General features: G+C 41.2%; 1 protein-coding gene across 3 annotated transcripts in view; it reads left to right on the forward strand.

The window, feature by feature from the left end:
- tfdp2 (transcription factor Dp-2) overlaps positions 1-22,430 on the forward strand; it is a 129,711-nt gene that overhangs the window by 21,926 nt on the left and 85,355 nt on the right. Inside the window, exon 1 of one of the 3 annotated variants that reach the window (XM_084321763.1) lies at positions 17,297-17,359. The exons of the other annotated variants lie outside the window; for them this stretch is intronic. The gene's annotated coding sequence lies outside the window, so the exon portion shown is untranslated. Of the gene's footprint in view, positions 1-17,296; positions 17,360-22,430 lie in introns of those variants that run through there. 3 annotated transcript variants of the gene reach the window in all.

Consider the following 22,430-nt stretch of genomic DNA (forward strand, 5'->3'; position numbering starts at 1 on the left):
CTCGTTGGGTTAGTAGTAGATCTTGTTGGGTTAGTAGATCTCTTTGGGATAGTAGATCTCTTTGGGATAGTAGATCTCTTTGGGATAATAGATGGTTGTATGTGTATCATAGTGTAGAGCCATGGATGAGTTATATGTAGACTAAAGACCGTCTCCATTGCCTTTACTTTACCTTAGGGCGCGTTCACACCTACCCTGTTTGGTCCACTTTAAGTGGACCATGGTCCCTTTAGATCAATAGTCTGTTTGGTTTGTACAGGTCTGAACGCAAACCGAACTATAATGAGGACCAAACAACCGAACCATGGTCCTCTTGAAAAGTTGGGACTCGGTTCGTTTCAAAGTGGACCATGGTTCGTTTGCTGTTGGTGTGAACGCAAAACGAACTTTATATAGTATCTAATCTAGAGCAAATGTGTGACAGGTGCCTAGTGGCGGCGGTCGCGCGACCCAACTTGACAGCGCCAAGTGACAGCTTGCGCACGACCCAACTCAAATGAATGACAGGCGCGCGGACAGTCTCTCTTCCTCTCTCTCTCTCTCTCTCTCTCTCTCTCTCTCTCTCTCTCTCTCTCTCTCTCTCTCTCTCTCTCTCTCTCTCTCTCTCTCTCTCTCTCTCTCTCTCTCTCTGCCTCTCTCTCTCTCTGCCTCTCTCTGCCTCTCTCTCTCTCTGTCTCTCTAGACTGGCGCCGCGCGGACAGTCTCTCTCTTCCTCTCTCTCTCTCTCTCTCTCTCTCTCTCTCTCTCTCTCTCTCTCTCTCTCTCTCTCTCTCTCTCTCTCTCTCTCTATATATCTCTACTCTCTAGTCGACTTGCGCCACGCTCGTAATGACAGTATCTCTCTGCTTTATCACAAGAGACACTGTTGGCAACTGTTTACGTTTGTGAGTGCTAGTCCAATAGATGAACGACTTGGCGACAGCATGTCCTTTGTTTACTAATTAGATCCGCACCAAACAGGGTAGTGTGAACGCAGACCAAAATCAAACAATGTATCATTTTCACATTTGGTCCACCAGAAAGTCCGGACTATCCCCGGACTTTCAGGTGTGAACACACCCTTAGACTGTATTGTCCCCATGGGGAAATTCCTTTTCACAGCATTGTTCTCATCGGAGCACAGTACATACAACAGCACACAGTAACAACATACAATGGCAGATAGCAGGACACACTCTGTCCTGTTCAGCGAGGCCTATTGTTTAAGGTGGCTACGGCTGCAGGGATCAGGAGTCGTCCTGTACCCCAGTGTTCTGTACCTGCGCCCGGAGGTCAATGGGGTCAGGTAGTGACTGAGTGGGTGTGTGACGTTCTATTGAGGTTGCAATGCGTGCAGCACTGTCCATATTGTTTAGCTCTGAGGCTTGGTGGAGACCGGTTATCCTGGCGGCGGTGTTGGTTATGCTTGGGATTTTGGCCCAGTTAGTAACATATAGCATCATAGCATGTTAAAGAAACAGGTGGAACATACTAGTACAGTAGATGGCATGTTAAAGAAACGGGTGGAACAGTGCAGTAGATAGCATGTTAAAGAAACAGGTGGAACAGTACAGTAGATAGCATGTTAAAGAAACAGGTGGAACAGTACAGTAGATGGCATGTTAAAGAAACAGGTGGAACAGTGCAGTCAGTATATAGCATGTTAAAGAAACAGGTGGAACAGTACAGTAGATAGCATGTTAAAGAAACAGGTGGAACAGTGCAGTAGATAGCATGTTAAAGAAACAGGTGGAACAGTGCAGTAGATAGCATGTTAAAGAAACAGGTGGAACAGTACAGTAGATAGCATGTTAAAGAAACAGGTGGAACAGTGCAGTCAGTATATAGCATGTTAAAGAAACAGGTGGAACAGTACAGTAGATAGCATGTTAAAGAAACAGGTGGAACAGTGCAGTAGATAGCATGTTAAAGAAACAGGTGGAACAGTGCAGTAGATAGCATGTTAAAGAAACAGGTGGAACAGTACAGTAGATAGCATGTTAAAGAAACAGGTGGAACAGTGCAGTCAGTATATAGCATGTTAAAGAAACAGGTGGAACAGTACAGTAGATAGCATGTTAAAGAAACGGGTGGAACAGTGCAGTAGATAGCATGTTAAAGAAACAGGTGGAACAGTACAGTAGATAGCATGTTAAAGAAACAGGTGGAACAGTACAGTAGATAGCATGTTAAAGAAACAGGTGGAACAGTGCAGTAGATAGCATGTTAAAGAAACAGGTGGAACAGTGCAGTAGATAGCATGTTAAAGAAACAGGTGGAACAGTGCAGTAGATAGCATGTTAAAGAAACGGGTGGAACAGTGCAGTCAGTAGATAGCATGTTAAAGAAACAGGTGGAACAGTGCAGTAGATAGCATGTTAAAGAAACAGGTGGAACAGTACAGTAGATAGCATGTTAAATAAACAGGTGGAACAGTGCAGTCAGTAGATAGCATGTTAAAGAAACAGGTGGAACAGTGCAGTCAGTAGATAGCATGTTAAAGAAACAGGTGGAACAGTGCAGTAGATAGCATGTTAAAGAAACAGGTGGAACAGTGCAGTCAGTAGATAGCATGTTAAAGAAACAGGTGGAACAGTGCAGTCAGTAGATAGCATGTTAAAGAAACAGGTGGAACAGTGCAGTAGATAGCATGTTAAAGAAACAGGTGGAACAGTGCAGTCAGTAGATAGCATGTTAAAGAAACAGGTGGAACAGTACAGTAGATAGCATGTTAAAGAAACAGGTGGAACAGTGCAGTCAGTAGATAGCATGTTAAAGAAACAGGTGGAACAGTACAGTAGATAGCATGTTAAAGAAACAGGTGGAACAGTGCAGTCAGTAGATAGCATGTTAAAGAAACAGGTGGAACAGTGCAGTAGATAGCATGTTAAAGAAACAGGTGGAACAGTGCAGTCAGTAGATAGCATGTTAAAGAAACAGGTGGAACAGTACAGTAGATAGCATGTTAAAGAAACGGGTGGAACAGTGCAGTAGATACTATAGCATGTTAAAGAAACAGGTGGGACAGTGCAGTAGATAGCATGTTAAAGAAACAGGTGGAACAGTACAGTAGATAGCATGTTAAAGAAACAGGTGGAACAGTGCAGTAGATAGCATGTTAAAGAAACAGGTGGAACAGTGCAGTCAGTAGATAGCATGTTAAAGAAACAGGTGGAACAGTGCAGTAGATAGCATGTTAAAGAAACAGGTGGAACAGTACAGTAGATAGCATGTTAAATAAACAGGTGGAACAGTACAGTAGATAGCATGTTAAAGAAACAGGTGGAACAGTACAGTAGATGGCATGTTAAAGAAACAGGTGGAACAGTGCAGTAGATGGCATGTTAAAGAAACAGGTGGAACAGTACAGTAGATAGCATGTTAAAGAAACAGGTGGACCAGTACAGTAGATAACATGTTAAAGAAACAGGTGGAACAGTGCAGTAGATAGCATGTTAAAGAAACAGGTGGAACAGTACAGTAGATAGCATGTTAAAGAAACAGGTGGAACAGTACAGTAGATAACATGTTAAAGAAACAGGTGGAACAGTGCAGTAGATGGCATGTTAAAGAAACAGGTGGAACAGTGCAGTCAGTAGATAACATGTTAAAGAAACAGGTGGAACAGTGCAGTAGATGGCATGTTAAAGAAACGGGTGGAACAGTACAGTAGATAGCATGTTAAAGAAACAGGTGGAACAGTGCAGTAGATAGCATGTTAAAGAAACAGGTGGAACAGTGCAGTCAGTAGATAACATGTTAAAGAAACAGGTGGAACAGTGCAGTAGATGGCATGTTAAAGAAACGGGTGGAACAGTACAGTAGATAGCATGTTAAAGAAACAGGTGGAACAGTACAGTAGATGGCATGTTAAAGAAACAGGTGGAACAGTGCAGTCAGTATATAGCATGTTAAAGAAACAGGTGGAACAGTGCAGTAGATAGCATGTTAAAGAAACAGGTGGAACAGTGCAGTAGATAGCATGTTAAAGAAACATGTGGAACAGTGCAGTCAGTAGATAGCATGTTAAAGAAACAGGTGGAACAGTACAGTAGATAGCATGTTAAAGAAACATGTGGAACAGTGCAGTCAGTAGATAGCATGTTAAAGAAACAGGTGGAACAGTGCAGTAGATAGCATGTTAAAGAAACAGGTGGAACAGTACAGTAGATAGCATGTTAAAGAAACAGGTGGAACAGTACAGTAGATAGCATGTTAAAGAAACAGGTGGAACAGTACAGTAGATAGCATGTTAAAGAAACAGGTGGAACAGTGCAGTAGATAGCATGTTAAAGAAACAGGTGGAACAGTACAGTAGATAGCATGTTAAAGAAACAGGTGGAACAGTGCAGTAGATAGCATGTTAAAGAAACAGGTGGAACAGTGCAGTAGATAGCATGTTAAAGAAACAGGTGGAACAGTGCAGTAGATAGCATGTTAAAGAAACAGGTGGAACAGTGCAGTAGATAGCATGTTAAAGAAACAGGTGGAACAGTGCAGTAGATAGCATGTTAAAGAAACAGGTGGAACAGTGCAGTAGATAGCATGTTAAAGAAACAGGTGGAACAGTACAGTAGATAGCATGCTAAAGAAACAGGTGGAACAGTACAGTAGATAGCATGTTAAAGAAACAGGTGGAACAGTGCAGTAGATGGCATGTTAAAGAAACAGGTGGAACAGTACAGTAGATAGCATGTTAAAGAAACAGGTGGGACAGTGCAGTATATAGCATGTTAAAGAAACAGGTGGAACAGTACAGTAGATAGCATGTTAAAGAAACAGGTGGAACAGTGCAGTAGATAGCATGTTAAAGAAACAGGTGGACCAGTACAGTAGATAACATGTTAAAGAAACAGGTGGAACAGTGCAGTCAGTAGATAGCATGTTAAAGAAACAGGTGGAACAGTACAGTAGATAGCATGTTAAATAAACAGGTGGAACCGTACAGTAGATGGCATGTTAAAGAAACAGGTGGAACAGTACGGTAGATAGCATGTTAAAGAAACAGGTGGAACAGTACAGTAGATAGCATGTTAAAGAAACAGGTGGAACAGTGCAGTAGATAGCATGTTAAAGAAACAGGTGGAACAGTGCAGTCAGTAGATAGCATGTTAAAGAAACAGGTGGAACAGTGCAGTAGATAGCATGTTAAAGAAACATGTGGAACAGTGCAGTAGATAGCATGTTAAAGAAACAGGCGGAACAGTGCAGCAGATAGCATGTTAAAGAAACAGGTGGAACAGTACAGTAGATAGCATGTTAAAGAAACAGGTGGAACAGTACAGTAGATAGCATGTTAAAGAAACAGGTGGAACAGTACAGTAGATAGCATGTTAAAGAAACAGGTGGAACAGTGCAGTAGATAGCATGTTAAAGAAACAGGTGGAACAGTACAGTAGATAGCATGTTAAAGAAACAGGTGGAACAGTACAGTAGATAGCATGTTAAAGAAACAGGTGGAACAGTACAGTAGATAGCATGTTAAAGAAACAGGTGGAACAGTGCAGCAGATAGCATGTTAAAGAAACAGGTGGAACAGTACAGTAGATAGCATGTTAAAGAAACAGGTGGAACAGTGCAGTAGATAGCATGTTAAAGAAACAGGTGGAACAGTACAGTAGATAGCATGTTAAAGAAACAGGTGGAACAGTACAGTAGATAGCATGTTAAAGAAACAGGTGGAACAGTACAGTAGATAGCATGTTCAAGAAACAGGTGGAACAGTGCAGTAGATAGCATGTTAAAGAAACAGGTGGAACAGTACAGTAGATAGCATGTTAAAGAAACAGGTGGAACAGTACAGTAGATAGCATGTTAAATAAACGGGTGGAACAGTACAGTAGATAGCATGTTAAATAAACAGGTGGAACAGTGCAGTAGATAGCATGTTAAAGAAACAGGTGGAACAGTGCAGTAGATAGCATGTTAAATAAACAGGTGGAACAGTACAGTAGATAGCATGTTAAAGAAACAGGTGGAACAGTACAGTAGATAGCATGTTAAAGAAACAGGTGGAACAGTACAGTAGATAGCATGTTAAAGAAACAGGTGGGACAGTGCAGTAGATAGCATGTTAAAGAAACAGGTGGAACAGTACAGTAGATAGCATGTTAAAGAAACAGGTGGAACAGTACAGTAGATATCATGTTAAAGAAACAGGTGGAACAGTACAGTAGATAGCATGTTAAAGAAACAGGTGGAACAGTGCAGTAGATAGCATGTTAAAGAAACAGGTGGAACAGTACAGTAGATAGCATGTTAAAGAAACAGGTGGAACAGTACAGTAGATAGCATGTTAAAGAAACAGGTGGAACAGTGCAGTAGATAGCATGTTAAAGAAACAGGTGGAACAGTACAGTAGATAGCATGTTAAAGAAACAGGTGGGACAGTACAGTAGATAGCATGTTAAAGAAACAGGTGGAACAGTGCAGTAGATAGCATGTTAAAGAAACAGGTGGAACAGTACAGTAGATAGCATGTTAAAGAAACAGGTGGAACAGTACAGTAGATAGCATGTTAAAGAAACGAGTGGGACAGTGCAGTCAGTAGATAGCATGTTAAAGAAACGGGTGGAACAGTGCAGTAGATAGCATGTTAAAGAAACAGGTGGACCAGTGCAGTAGATAGCATGTTAAAGAAACAGGTGGAACAGTGCAGTCAGTAGATAGCATGTTAAAGAAACAGGTGGAACAGTGCAGTAGATAGCATGTTAAAGAAACAGGTGGAACAGTACAGTAGATAGCATGTTAAAGAAACAGGTGGAACAGTGCAGTAGATAGCATGTTAAAGAAACAGGTGGAACAGTACAGTAGATAGCATGTTAAAGAAACAGGTGGAACAGTGCAGCAGATAGCATGTTAAAGAAACAGGTGGAACAGTACAGTAGATAGCATGTTAAAGAAACAGGTGGAACAGTGCAGTAGATAGCATGTTAAAGAAACAGGTGGAACAGTACAGTAGATAGCATGTTAAAGAAACAGGTGGAACAGTACAGTAGATAGCATGTTAAAGAAACAGGTGGAACAGTACAGTAGATAGCATGTTCAAGAAACAGGTGGAACAGTGCAGTAGATAGCATGTTAAATAAACAGGTGGAACAGTACAGTAGATAGCATGTTAAAGAAACAGGTGGAACAGTACAGTAGATAGCATGTTAAATAAACGGGTGGAACAGTACAGTAGATAGCATGTTAAATAAACAGGTGGAACAGTGCAGTAGATAGCATGTTAAAGAAACAGGTGGAACAGTGCAGTAGATAGCATGTTAAAGAAACAGGTGGAACAGTACAGTAGATAGCATGTTAAAGAAACAGGTGGAACAGTACAGTAGATAGCATGTTAAAGAAACAGGTGGAACAGTACAGTAGATAGCATGTTAAAGAAACAGGTGGGACAGTGCAGTAGATAGCATGTTAAAGAAACAGGTGGAACAGTACAGTAGATAGCATGTTAAAGAAACAGGTGGAACAGTACAGTAGATATCATGTTAAAGAAACAGGTGGAACAGTACAGTAGATAGCATGTTAAAGAAACAGGTGGAACAGTGCAGTAGATAGCATGTTAAAGAAACAGGTGGAACAGTACAGTAGATAGCATGTTAAAGAAACAGGTGGAACAGTACAGTAGATAGCATGTTAAAGAAACAGGTGGAACAGTGCAGTAGATAGCATGTTAAAGAAACAGGTGGAACAGTACAGTAGATAGCATGTTAAAGAAACAGGTGGGACAGTACAGTAGATAGCATGTTAAAGAAACAGGTGGAACAGTGCAGTAGATAGCATGTTAAAGAAACAGGTGGAACAGTACAGTAGATAGCATGTTAAAGAAACAGGTGGAACAGTACAGTAGATAGCATGTTAAAGAAACGAGTGGGACAGTGCAGTCAGTAGATAGCATGTTAAAGAAACGGGTGGAACAGTGCAGTAGATAGCATGTTAAAGAAACAGGTGGACCAGTGCAGTAGATAGCATGTTAAAGAAACAGGTGGAACAGTGCAGTCAGTAGATAGCATGTTAAAGAAACAGGTGGAACAGTGCAGTAGATAGCATGTTAAAGAAACAGGTGGAACAGTACAGTAGATAGCATGTTAAAGAAACAGGTGGAACAGTGCAGTAGATAGCATGTTAAAGAAACAGGTGGAACAGTACAGTAGATAGCATGTTAAAGAAACAGGTGGGACAGTACAGTAGATAGCATGTTAAAGAAACAGGTGGAACAGTGCAGTAGATAGCATGTTAAAGAAACAGGTGGAACAGTACAGTAGATAGCATGTTAAAGAAACAGGTGGAACAGTACAGTAGATAGCATGTTAAAGAAACGAGTGGGACAGTACAGTAGATAGCATGTTAAAGAAACAGGTGGAACAGTGCAGTAGATAGCATGTTAAATAAACAGGTGGAACAGTACAGTAGATGGCATGTTAAAGAAACAGGTGGAACAGTACGGTAGATAGCATGTTAAAGAAACAGGTGGAACAGTACAGTAGATAGCATGTTAAAGAAACATGTGGAACAGTACAGTAGATAGCATGTTAAAGAAACAGGTGGAACAGTGCAGTAGATAGCATGTTAAAGAAACAGGTGGAACAGTGCAGTCAGTAGATAGCATGTTAAAGAAACAGGTGGAACAGTGCAGTAGATAGCATGTTAAAGAAACAGGTGGAACAGTGCAGTCAGTAGATAGCATGTTAAAGAAACAGGTGGAACAGTGCAGTAGATAGCATGTTAAAGAAACAGGTGGAACAGTGCAGTAGATAGCATGTTAAAGAAACAGGTGGAACAGTGCAGTCAGTAGATGGCATGTTAAAGAAACGGGTGGAACAGTGCAGTAGATAGCATGTTAAAGAAACAGGTGGAACAGTGCAGTAGATAGCATGTTAAAGAAACAGGTGGAACAGTGCAGTCAGTAGATAGCATGTTAAAGAAACGGGTGGAACAGTGCAGTCAGTAGATAGCATGTTAAAGAAACGGGTGGAACAGTGCAGTCAGTAGATAGCATGTTAAAGAAACGGGTGGAACAGTGCAGTCAGTAGATAGCATGTTAAAGAAACGGGTGGAACAGTGCAGTCAGTAGATAGCATGTTAAAGAAACAGGTGGAACAGTGCAGTAGATAGCATGTTAAAGAAACGGGTGGAACAGTGCAGTAGATAGCATGTTAAAGAAACAGGTGGAACAGTGCAGTATATAGCATGTTAAAGAAACAGGTGGAACAGTGCAGTAGATAGCATGTTAAAGAAACAGGTGGAACAGTGCAGTCAGTAGATAGCATGTTAGAGAAACGGGTGGAACAGTGCAGTAGATAGCATGTTAAAGAAACAGGTGGAACAGTGCAGTCAGTAGATAGCATGTTAAAGAAACGGGTGGAACAGTACAGTAGATAGCATGTTAAAGAAACAGGTGGAACAGTGCAGTAGATAGCATGTTAAAGAAACAGGTGGAACAGTGCAGTAGATAGCATGTTAAAGAAACAGGTGGAACAGTACAGTAGATAGCATGTTAAAGAAACAGGTGGAACAGTACAGTAGATAGCATGTTAAAGAAACAGGTGGAACAGTACAGTAGATAGCATGTTAAAGAAACAGGTGGAACAGTACAGTAGATAGCATGTTAAAGAAACATGTGGAACAGTGCAGTAGATAGCACGTTAAAGAAACAGGTGGAACAGTGCAGTAGATAGCATGTTAAAGAAACAGGTGGAACAGTACAGTAGATAGCATGTTAAAGAAACAGGTGGAACAGTACAGTAGATAACATGTTAAAGAAACAGGTGGAACAGTGCAGTCAGTAGATGGCATGTTAAAGAAACAGGTGGAACAGTGCAGTCAGTAGATGGCATGTTAAAGAAACAGATGGAACAGTACAGTAGATAGCATGTTAAAGAAACAGGTGGAACAGTGCAGTAGATGGCATGTTAAAGAAACGGGTGGAACATTTATTAAAAAGTCTGACATTAATTTGCACAGGTATTAAATGTTTTGGGGGGCAGTGAGGAGATTAAATAATATTAAATATATGAAATGTTTTTGTATTCAAGTCGTTGTTTTTTGCGGCTGGCAAGAGCTTGTAGAATTTAAATTAGCGTGCAAGTACAGTTCAGTGTCACTATGTGTTTATTTGATTAGTATGGTCCTGAAATTGGTATTACATTTTACTCTAAGTGGTATTAAAAGGGTCTTAAAGAAATCTGCAGAACAGATACCCTGTTTAAGCTGAGTCTTTGGTGGCTCCAGGTTTTTGCCCAAATTGCCTTTTTCTTTGCATTGTTGGTATGGAAATTCTACGCCAGAAAGAGCTTCATTGCTCATGGAGACCTCCCCAGCCATTGTGGTTTGATTGATTGATTGATTGAAAATGTTATTAACAGATTGCAGAATGGGTACAATACAGTACAGCTCAATACACACAATTGTTAAGGGGTTGCAGACCAGAGAAAGACTTTCGTCTTGTTTACATCAGGGTCCCCCATTTTCAATTCATCATAACATATGACATACATGACATACAGATAGACAGTACTGCTACATCTATACATTCATGACATACCAGATTTACAAATACAGTACTGTTTGTGATACAAGAAGAGTCTAAAAAAGAGTGTATATACATTTGAGGAAGAAACTGTACATTGGAGGAGGTTGGTAGGTAGAAGGTTGGTAGGAGGGGTGGGGGGGGGGGGAACTGTACATTGTAGGGTGGTGGGGGGGGGGGTAACTGTACGTTGGATTATCGACTAAACTAGGGCTGCAACGATTAGTGGACATAATCGACGACGTCAATTATAAAAAATCGTTGACGAGAAATGTTTGCGTCGATAAGTGATTAAATTTTTTTTTTTTTTTCTTTTTGCACTACCTATCTTTGTGAGAGTGGCTTCTCAGGGTTCCAGACAACATCATAACATGCTGATCCCATAGCAAAGTTTGGACATTGAAAACATTGTTCCCCTGCAGGAGATGATGATCAGACTAGACACACAATACATTACACACGCACTCCTCTCACTCACACACAGCGATCAGAGTAAGACACACACATACACACTCCTCTCACTCACACACAGCGATCAGAGTAAGACACACACACATACACACTCCTCTCACTCACACACGGCGATCAGAGTAAGGCTACGTTTAGACGAGCGTTTTGGGATGGAAGTCTGAACAGAAAGTCGTCTTGCGGTTTCACTTTTAATTTTGCGTTTAGACAAGCGTTTTGGGGTGGAATTCTCCGTTCAGACGAGGCTGTAACAACTCGAGACAACGGAGCCCCGCTGTCACACGATTGGCGTATATGTCACATGACGTGCTGTGAAGACCCGCCCTACTCTCACACAGACAGTGGGTCCAGTCATAATAGTTGTGATAGCCGCGGGACAGATTCTTGTGTATTTAAAAGTACTGCCAATGTAGCCTTCAAGTGATCTCCGTTGATATAGTCAGACATACTTGCTTTGTTTACGTCTCGGCTACTGGCGCATACCTGCTACCTGTGACGTAAGCAGTACGCGCGACCAGAGCCGTGACAACCCTTTCGTCATCGTTTTAACAGATTTATACGGTTTGACAGTTTAGACGAGAGCGCAAAGGTTTTGCGTTTCTAGGAATTCCACCCTGGAAGGTAGTCTCACTTTTTTGCGGTTTCACCCCGTAAAAACGCCGTTTCCGTATAAACGAAAGGCACATCCGAAAAAATATTTTTGCGGATTCACCTGCTAGCGTTTCCGTCTAAACGGGGCCTAAGACACACACACATTCACACTCCTCTCTCTCACACACAGCGATCAGAGTAAGACACATACACAAATTACACAGTACACACCTCTCACTCACACAGCGATCAGAGTAAGACACACACACAAATTACACAGTACACACACTCCTCTCACTCACACAGCGATCAGAGTAAGACACATACACACACATACGGACTCCTCTCACACACGGCAAACAAAAGACCTAGAAGTCTGTCTGATCTGACTCATCCCCCTCTCCTCTTACAGCTGTTCCACGTCACCCTCCTGGTCCTGGACCAAGTTACAGCCCCATCAGCCGCGGTGCTGGGGGCAGATGCTGCTAGTTATTTCTTTTTTATTATTATTTTTTTAGTTATTTAAAGTACACTTCCACTTTAATTTGTATTATTTAATTTATTTATCTTGTTATGAGTGATTGCTGTATTGTTCTTCAAATACATTTTCATTTAAAGTGGCTTAAGATCCAAATTCAAATGTTTCATGAGTCATTATTTTAATTTGCTATGGGATCATCATGTTATGATGTTGTTGTTTAGTCCTGACAAGAGTCTCAAAGTCTGGGGTGATGGTAGACAAGCAACTCTGAGGTCATGCTCAATGTCCAATCTGTTCCTCTGCTCTGTCTTCAGATGGACCAGAGCTGAGAAGCCACTTTCACAAAGATAGGTAGTTAAAAAAAAAAAAAAAAAAAAAAAAAAATTATATCCCCCCCCTTTTTTTTGTTTTTTGTTTACATAATTGGTTTTCGATTAGTCGACTAATCGAAAAAATAATCGACAGATTAGTCGACTACCAAATTAGTCATTAGTTGCCCTAGACTAAACCTTACTTGGTCCCAAGAAGAGGGTCTTGTGTATTATTGGGTTTAATAGGACATTTATTGTACATTGGAGGGGTTTGCGTTAGGACATTTACAGGGTACCGTTTACCTCCACCATCTGTTCTCTCCCCTCCAGGTAGGATTGTATCCAGCTCACTGATAGACTATCAAAACCAATTGCTTTTAGCTTGTTAATCAGAATGGTGTGATTGACAGTGTCGAAGGCCTTTTGTAGGTCCAGCATGACCATGCTGCAGTATTTGCCCGCATCCACCTCTTGTTTGATGTGGTCGTTTAAATCGGGAAGGCATGTGTCAGTGGAGTGGGATGTTCTGAAGCCAGATTGGAATTCGTAGATTAGATTTTTTTCTGCAAGGTACTTTTCGACCTGTTCGTATACTATTTTTTTTTGACTTTCGAGATAGAGGTAAGGATAGAAACAGGGCGGTAGTTGCCAGGGTCTAATTTGCTCCCCTTTTTGTGCAGGGGTGTTACTCTTGCAATTTTGAAGTCTTTGGGTACGTGTCCCTGTTTTATGGAGAGGTTTATTATGTGTGTGTGATGACTGGGGTGATGGCGGCTGCTGAGTCTGAGGAATTTGGAGGGGATATTGTCATGGCCAGAGGCCTTACGTAATTTCTTAGTCTGTTTCTTTCCAGTTTGAGTTCAGTCACGTGGGCTTGGAGTTCACTGCACGTGGACCGTGGACTGTCATGAGAGTGATTATGAGCTGCTTATATCCAACTGCTGGCTGAATGGGAGTGGACCTCAGCCTGTTATGAGCCTCAAAGAATGTTCCATTATCGATTTTGCTAAAGTTTTAAACATTCGAAACACACACGGATGGAAGTTAACTGTTGCCTTGACGCACGCCTCTATTATGACATCTGTCAACTGAAATAAATCCGCTGGCCCACTCTTTACAATCAAAGGCAAGGGTATTTTAAAAGGGAAAGAGATTTATCCATTGAAAAGGCTATTGTCCAAAACGGTAAGAACAAATAAGCATAATACACAACGTATATTCTATATATGGTTTGATTGATTGATTGATTGAAAAGTTTATTAACAGATTGCAGAATGGGTACAGTACAGTACAGCTCAATACATACAATTGTTAAGGGGATGCAGACCAGAGAAAGACTTTCGTCTTGTTTACATCAGGGTCCCCCATTTTCAATTCATCATAACATATATGACATACATGACATACAGATAGACAGTACTGCTACATCTATACATTTATGACATATCAGATTTGCAAATACAGTACTGTTTGTGATACAAAAAGTGTCCAGAAAAAGAGTATATACATTTGACGTAGAAACTGTACATTGGAGGAGGTTTGGTGGGTGGGGTGGGGTTGGTGGGTGGGGGCTGTACATTGGAGGGGGGGGGACACTGTACTCTGTACATTGGAATACTGACAAAGCCATACTTGGTCATTTACTGTACAACTGGGTTAAGACATTTGTAGGGGCCAGTTTCAAATTGCAGTCTCCCGTAGGTGTTCTTTGAGAGTGTTTTTGAAAGTGGGTAGTGATTCACATTCCTTTACAGCTTTGGGTAGGGCGTTCCACATTGATGTGGCATAATTGCTAAACGTGTTTAGTCCCTTGTTTGAGCCGAATCTGGGTTTAACATGATTTGTGGAGCTCCCTCTGGTGTTGTGATCGTGGTATTCACTGACCTTTGGGAAGTATTTTGACATGTACATGGGTACCTTGGTCGCGTAGTGTATCTTGTAGACCAGGCCCATTGCAAGTTGCTGTACTCTGTCGTCTACTCTAAGCCATCCTAGGTTGGTATAGTATAGTTTGTATAGATATAATATACGTTGTGTATTATGTTTAGTTTATAGTTTTAGTGTATAGTTTATTTAAAGCTTATTTAGTTTACATTCATAGTTTACATTTATAGTTTAGATAGTTACTAGTTTAGATAAGTTATAGTATAGATAGAATATACGTTGGGTACTATGTTTACAAAACTACTACGGTTTAGGAGCCGGGAAAAAATAAGCATCTCAGTGAATGAAAAACATTCAGTTTTTTTTATGTACGTAGGTATGTACTTTTTAAAAAGCTGTGACAATAAAATAATCTGAATCTGATCTGAAGTAGACCTGCACACCAAATAGCTCTCGTTGAACGAATTGTATTAATGCAGTGAGCAACGTTTCCAGCAGCAAGGCTCTTCCTCAGACTGATTGATTGATTGCCAAAAGCCTTCCCAAGGAGCATACCTGGCAACATGTGGGTAGGTGCTTAAAATTTACTTTTAAATTCCATGTAGACAACCTTGCCTCCAGGTTTGCGACAGAAAATTGCCTTCTATACAGAAACGGAACCAGCTTTCCTTTGATCAGTAGGAAGTAGGTTGACGCAGAAGTTTTCTTATCAGTCTTGGATTATGGTGATGTAATTTATAGGCATGATGCGACCTCACCCCTTAAATCACTGGAGTCTGTCTACACTCTGCCCTCAGATCCATCACTAATGATTGATACGACACTCATCACCATGTCCTTTATGAGAAGGTTGGGAGGCCCTCTGACGGAGAGGCGCAACAAACACTGGTCTTTGTTAATTTTTAAGGCCCTTATTGGTAAACTACCTCCTTATTCTACATCATTATTGGAACGGAATTTTGCAACATAATGGAACCTGTTCTAGTGACTGGCTGGTCCTTAACACATTGAGTGCCAACGACGAGATTAGTCGTGCTAACTTGCCATGCGTTGAGTGCCATTGACGAGTTTTCTCGTTGTTTAATCGTTATTTCTTTTATTAGCTATCCATTAATTTTTCATCCATCCAGCCTGATGTTATCATTGTGAATGGGTCTGAGCTCGAAAAGGGCAAATACCGCCGCCTATCGTCTCCCGGATGGTATTGCACATCATTGGATTGGATTGGGTGGGACTGTGGATCAGAAAAAAAAACTCCGGCCCCGGGGTTTCCCTTCTCGGGCAAGCAGTATCGTGTTATCACATTCACTGGCGAGGCTTGGAGCAGCGTCGATTATGTGTTTTGGTGCTATAACGTTGGATCAATAAACGCGATCAATATTTGGAATGGCGATCAGGAATTGGATTAATCTTTTTGCAGAACATCTGATGTGAGGTAAGGACTCTATTTGACCAGTATTGGGTTAATCAGATGTTTTTTTCTCAGCCATCGCAGCATGTCTGTGTGTGTGTGTGTGTGTGTGTGTATGACGTTAGCGCTGACCAGGTCATGGATAATAGATTTTTCAGCCCGCTTCTCTAGCGTGCATAAGTACACATATACTATCGATAATCTAGTGTTTATTTGAAAACTATTCATAAATCAGCCGAAAAATGACAACGTGTTTTGTGTATTCCACTAAAGAGCTATTATCGCGGAATTTCTCTGGAATTACTAGAACTCTCAAACTATACTCTTATTCAAAACGGTATAAAACGGAAATGTACCAATGAAAAAACAATCCGTTTCGTACATGTTGACTGCAAGCAAGTGAGAGAAAACGGGGTTTATTCAATGTATGTGATGTATAGATTGGGGGGGAGATGGTAGCATGTAACGGTGCCAGAGAGGTCGAAGTGCATGCTGACGGTGGAAGCAGGAGACGGTGGTGGACCAGCGGTTTCACTGGCACAGGCCGCGTTAGCAGAGCAGAATGTCTTGAATTCCGATCTAAGACACAACACATTGATAAGAGCGAGTGTGGGCCCAGAGAGCAGGGCGGAGAGAGGTTCATCTTAATGAAACGGTAATGAAACGTTTTGAAATGTGTGAAAGGTTATTAGCAGTTGTCATGACAGCGTCGCATGACAACCAGGAGAGGGGCGGGGGCCGTCGTTGCTATGACGAAGATCTATAAGTCGAACAGTGTTTTCCGGGTATAAGGCAGACCAAGAGCGACTAGGACTGAGATCACAAGAAGACGTGATACTGGCCAGATTGATCAGAATCTAACACAAGTCATTGATAAGCGAGGGGTGTTTTAGACCCATAGCCATAATTTAAGATATAGTTTAAGCCTTCGCAAATTTCCCCGACCTCCCATTGACTTCAGTGCTGGCACTCTAGCCCATATGGTCAAAGGGGCGTGGCACTCAATGTGTAAGGTCCCCTGAGTTTGCTCGGAACAGAGTACATCAGATTTTTTATGATGCCCCTCAGTCAGTTTGTTTTTGCTTAATTCTGTATGTACACTGTCACTCGACATGAAATTGGGGAAACCTCAGTTACCTTTCGAGTTTAAATATAGGTTTGAAATTAAATGTCAGCACCATGCATAAAGGCAGAATCTGTAACGTCATCAAACAGTGACCTCTAGGCAAAAGAGCCCTGCTTGGTATTAGCGTTTATAGAGTTTAGTAACTTCTTTTACTGCGAATTCCTCCAGACCGCTCTTGGCAGAGCCTAAGGCGTTGCCAGCAATAGCAATCCCTCCCCGATACCCATTCAAACCCAACCCACACTGTCAAGCCAAAAACACAACATGTGAACAAATTGCAATGCCATCGAGAATGAATTAATTCCACACGTCGCTCAGCCCTGCTCGGGACCCGCCCCTCTCGACTTGTGCCTCCTCAACACCCAAAAGAAGTTGGTGGTGGTAGTAGTGGCCATGTGTGATCCTCTCGCGCTGTCTTGGATCTCTCTCTGGGCTCGTCCAGCCATGCCTGGCTGGGGCTCTCAAGTTTCCATTGAATGACAACAAAAGAGTGAGAGGGAGAGAGAGAGAGAGAACATGTGTGAGGGGGACACTGGAGCTCAGGCAGCACAAGCGGGGAGGCATGTGCTTTTCACACAAGGTAAATTAATGCTCGCCTAGACTAGCTGTAAAGGGATTTGTTGTGTGTTATGTGTGTGTGTGTGCGTGCGTGGGATTATATGCTAGCTAGGAACGGGGGGGGGGGGGGGGGGGGGTTAGGGCACTGGCTAGGAGCTGGGAAGTTTGAGGTGGTAGTGGAAGGGGGTTGGGGGCAGGAAAAATACTCTTTAACTCTTCCCCCCTCCCCCCGCCTTCTCCTTTTGCTCTTTCCATAGTGATAGTAGTTGACTTGCTGTATGTGGAGGGAGGGAGAGAGAGAGGTTACTAGTCCCTCACCATAGAGAGACAGGTAAACAGCTGTAGCACTAAAAATTACTCCCCCCCCCCCCCCTCGACATACTAACCAAAGACACATTTTGTTCTCTTATCTTGAGAACTCGTATGTTCAATGTTTTTGTCTCGCCGGTTGTTAGTCTGCAGTAAATGTTTGTTGCCCTCTTTGAAGGTATGTCGTTTCCCCTGTAGCTGCTGCAGCAGCAGGGGACTGGCTCTTTAATGGTTTGTTTTGCTCCGACTGGACTGAGCTGAACTTTGGCTTAACAAAAAAAATTGTACTTTTTGATCAATGTTATTGATTGCCAACATCGTGGCGTTGTAATTGCAGTGTCTCCATGCACCACTTTGTCTCGCTTGTCAAGAACAGTTGTTGTTTAATTTTTTGGAAAGATTTTCAGAATTGTCAATCTTCACTAAAAACCTTTTATATCTCAGCCTCTGGAGCAGGTAGAAACATCATATAAAAAAAATCTATAAACAACAACAAATATAAAATACTAAACATAAGATACTGCCAACCTAGCATGATTCGGCCGACATTGCAATCTCGATGTCTCAGAATGAGTCCCAATGATACACAGAGGTCTGTGAGACTGTATAGAATATTAAAATCAAATAAAAGAAAGAATTATGAAAACGATCGAAAACCCGAGATTTCTCGAGTTCTGGCGCTCAACCGCTGGCGAGATAACCCGAGAAATGTCGGGTCTGGTGCTGTAAGTGTTAATAAAAAAAATAATGATAATTAAAATCCCAAAGCATTCCCCCACATGTATTTCAGCGAATCACAGCGCTTTTCATTACTCACATACCTTGAAAATGTATCTGTCTGAAATGACCTAGACGTTGCATCAGGTCTTAAAGCTAAATACACGCACATGTAGCATCCAGCCTTAACACTTTCAGTGCTTTTGATTAACATTGATTTACCCTGTTGAATGCCACCATCCACTTCAATGTTAGCGTTAAAAAAGCGTAATCTATGTTTTAAATTATGGCTATGTGTCTAATCTGCCCGTCGCTTATCAATGACTCGTTTTGCAGTCAACATTGTCGAAACGGATTGTTTTTTTATCGGTTCATTTTCGTTTTATAGCATTTTGAAAAGCCCTCGTTTTCAAGGAAAATATAAAGATTCTATGATAAAAGACATTTACTGGAATATTCTAGAATACACAAAAACTTTGTCATTTTTCGTCCTATTTATGAATCGTTTTCAAATAAACGCTAGATTATCGATAGTATGTGTACGTATGCATGCTATAGACGCAAGCTGAAAAATCGATTATCTTATTTCCTCATCAGCGATCACAGCCAAACAGCCACATCACACATAGGGGACACGCTGATATCTCCGCGAATACAGATCCGATTACCCCAAGACTGGTAACATAGACTCCTTACCTTAGATCAGATGTTCTCCAAAAAGAGTATTCCAATTCCTGATCGCCATTCCAAATATCGATCACGCTTATTGATTGATTATTGGCTGCTGTAAATATATATTCCAGGCTGATTTCCATCCCGCGAGCAGATCCCTCTTGAGCAGACTGCTCGCCAGCAGATCCCAGATCAGTCTAAGCGACTGACCTGCAGTTACACAGGGATAGACGATAGGGGGCGCTTTTTTCCAATCTGAGCTCCTGTAGGGGCTGGTGTACCAACGGGAGACTCGGTTGATGAAATATGAATTCAGATCGCTAATAAAAAAATTAAACGACATTTGTCGTCGTGGGCACTCAATGGGGGGGGGCTGATAAAACTAGATATGTCGTCCGTGGCACTGAAAGGGTTAAAGGTATAAACACACACACACGCAGCATCCGGTCTAAATGGGTTAAAGGGGCAACTATAGGACACGTTTCAGCCACTAGATCTAGTCGCACTGTATCGCATGCATCGGACCACAACAAAGGGCCTCTCCCACCACACCTCCCCTCTCCCCCCGCGTTCCTCACACCTCATATATGAGTTAAGATCCAGCAGTTGTGTATCCTGTTTCTCGCCTAAAATGTTGTGATAAACATATTTTAGTGAACCGTTTAGGTGGAAAAAGAGAACGTTTTATGAGCAAGCTGCCACCTTGAGGAACGGAGTCACACAAGTCTAGGACCGCCCGTTGTCTATATGCTCAACGAACAATAACACTATGTAACAACCATCAAATGCACTCACAGTCACAGCACACACATCCACACGCACACACACTCACTTTAAACAAACGACTCACTGCAGCACCCACTTTACCCACTTTAGAACATCTAAACACACTTTATATTTATTGGTAAAGAATTTGCACTACAACCCATACCTCATTACACCTTACTGTAAATTTTACCTCATCCCATTTCTGCTTTGTACTGTATAGTATATTGTATTGTAACTCAGTTACTTCTACTCTGCATTGTACATTTTATATATGTATATACTGAACACTTTGTCTACGTACTTGACTTCTATTTTATACTGCTATACTTATTTTATACTTATCTATTTTTGACGTTGCATCAGGTTTTAAAGCTAAATACACGCACATTACATGTAGCATCCAGCCTTAAAGGTAAAAACACACACGCAGCATCCGGTCTAAATGGGGCAACTATAGGACACGTTTCAGCCACTAGATCTAGTCGCACCGTATCGCATGCATCGGACCACAACAAAGGGCCTCTCCCACCACACCTCCCCTCTCCCCCCGCGTTCCTCACACCTCAGATATGAGTTAAGATCCAGCAGTTGTGTATCCTGTTTCTCGCCTAAAATGTTGTGAGAAACATATTTTAGTGAACCGTTTAGGTGGAAAAAGAGAACGTTTTATGAGCAAGCTGCCACCTTGAGGAACGGAGTCACACAAGTCTAGGACCGCCCGTTGTCTGATCTCAACATAGGGAGGGGCACCAGGTTCACAGGTGTGGCTTAGGGCCGGAGGTCTGGATTTGCTCTGGATTGCTGTGATGTCTTGGTATCTTTATAATGTGACTGTCTACTTGGTATCTTTATGAGTCTCCTTGGTATCTTTATAATGAGTCTCCTTGGTATCTTTATAATGAGTCTCCTTGGTATCTTTATAATGAGTCCTCAGTCTACTTGGTATCTTTATAATGAGTCTCCTCAGTCTACTTGGTATCTTTATAATGAGTCTCCTCAGTCTACTTGGTATCTTTATAATGAGTCCTCAGTCTACTTGGTATCTTTATAATGAGTCTACTTGCCTCTGTATCTTTATAATGAGTCTACTTGGTATCTTTATAATGAGTCTCCTCAGTCTACTTGGTATCTTTATGAGTCTCAGTCTACTTGGTATCTTTATAATGAGTCTCAGTCTACTTGGTATCTTTATAATGAGTCTCAGTCTACTTGATATCTTTATAATGAGTCCTCAGTCTACTTGGTATCTTTATAATGAGTCCTCAGTCTACTTGGTATCTTTATAATGAGTCTCAGTCTACTTGGTATCTTTATAATGAGTCTCAGTCTACTTGGTATCTTTATAATGAGTCCTCAGTCTACTTGGTATCTTTATAATGAGTCCTCAGTCTACTTGGTATCTTTATAATGAGTCCTCAGTCTACTTGGTATCTTTATAATGAGTCCTCAGTCTACTTGGTATCTTTATAATGAGTCCTCAGTCTACTTGGTATCTTTATAACGACTCCTCAGTCTACTTGGTATCTTTATAATGAGTCCTCAGTCTACTTGGTATCTTTATAATGAGTCCTCAGTCTACTTGGTATCTTTATAACGACTCCTCAGTCTACTTGGTATCTTTATAATGAGTCTCAGTCTACTTGGTATCTTTATAATGAGTCCTCAGTCTACTTGGTATCTTTATAATGAGTCCTCAGTCTACTTGGTATCTTTATAATGAGTCCTCAGTCTACTTGGTATCTTTATAATGAGTCTCCTCAGTCTACTTGGTATCTTTATAATGAGTCTCCTCAGTCTACTTGGTATCTTTATAATGAGTCCTCAGTCTACTTGGTATCTTTATAATGAGTCTCCTCAGTCTACTTGGTATCTTTATAATGAGTCTCCTCAGTCTACTTGGTATCTTTATAATGAGTCTCCTCAGTCTACTTGGTATCTTTATAATGAGTCTCCTCAGTCTACTTGGTATCTTTATGAGTCTCCTCAGTCTACTTGGTATCTTTATAATGAGTCTCCTCAGTCTACTTGGTATCTTTATAATGAGTATCCTCAGTCTACTTGGTATCTTTATGAGTCCTCAGTCTACTTGGTATCTTTATAATGAGTCTTCTTGGTATCTTTATAATGAGTCTCAGTCTACTTGGTATCTTTATAATGAGTCTGTCTACTTGGTATCTTTATAATGAGTCCTCAGTCTACTTGGTATCTTTATAATGAGTCTCCTCAGTCTACTTGGTATCTTTATAATGAGTCTCCTCAGTCTACTTGGTATCTTTATAATGAGTCTCCTCAGTCTACTTGGTATCTTTATGAGTCCTCAGTCTACTTGGTATCTTTATAATGAGTCTTCTTGGTATCTTTATAATGAGTCTCAGTCTACTTGGTATCTTTATAATGAGTCTGTCTACTTGATATCTTTATAATGAGTCCTCAGTCTACTTGGTATCTTTATAATGAGTCCTCAGTCTACTTGGTATCTTTATAATGAGTCCTCAGTCTACTTGGTATCTTTATAATGAGTACTTGGTATCTTTATAATGAGTCTCAGTCTACTTGGTATCTTTATAATGAGTCCTCAGTCTACTTGGTATCTTTATAATGAGTCTCCTCAGTCTACTTGGTATCTT

This window comes from Notolepis coatsorum (assembly GCF_963971535.1).
Source record: "Notolepis coatsorum genome assembly, chromosome: 1".
In the NCBI taxonomy this organism is placed as follows: domain Eukaryota; kingdom Metazoa; phylum Chordata; class Actinopteri; order Aulopiformes; family Paralepididae; genus Notolepis; species Notolepis coatsorum.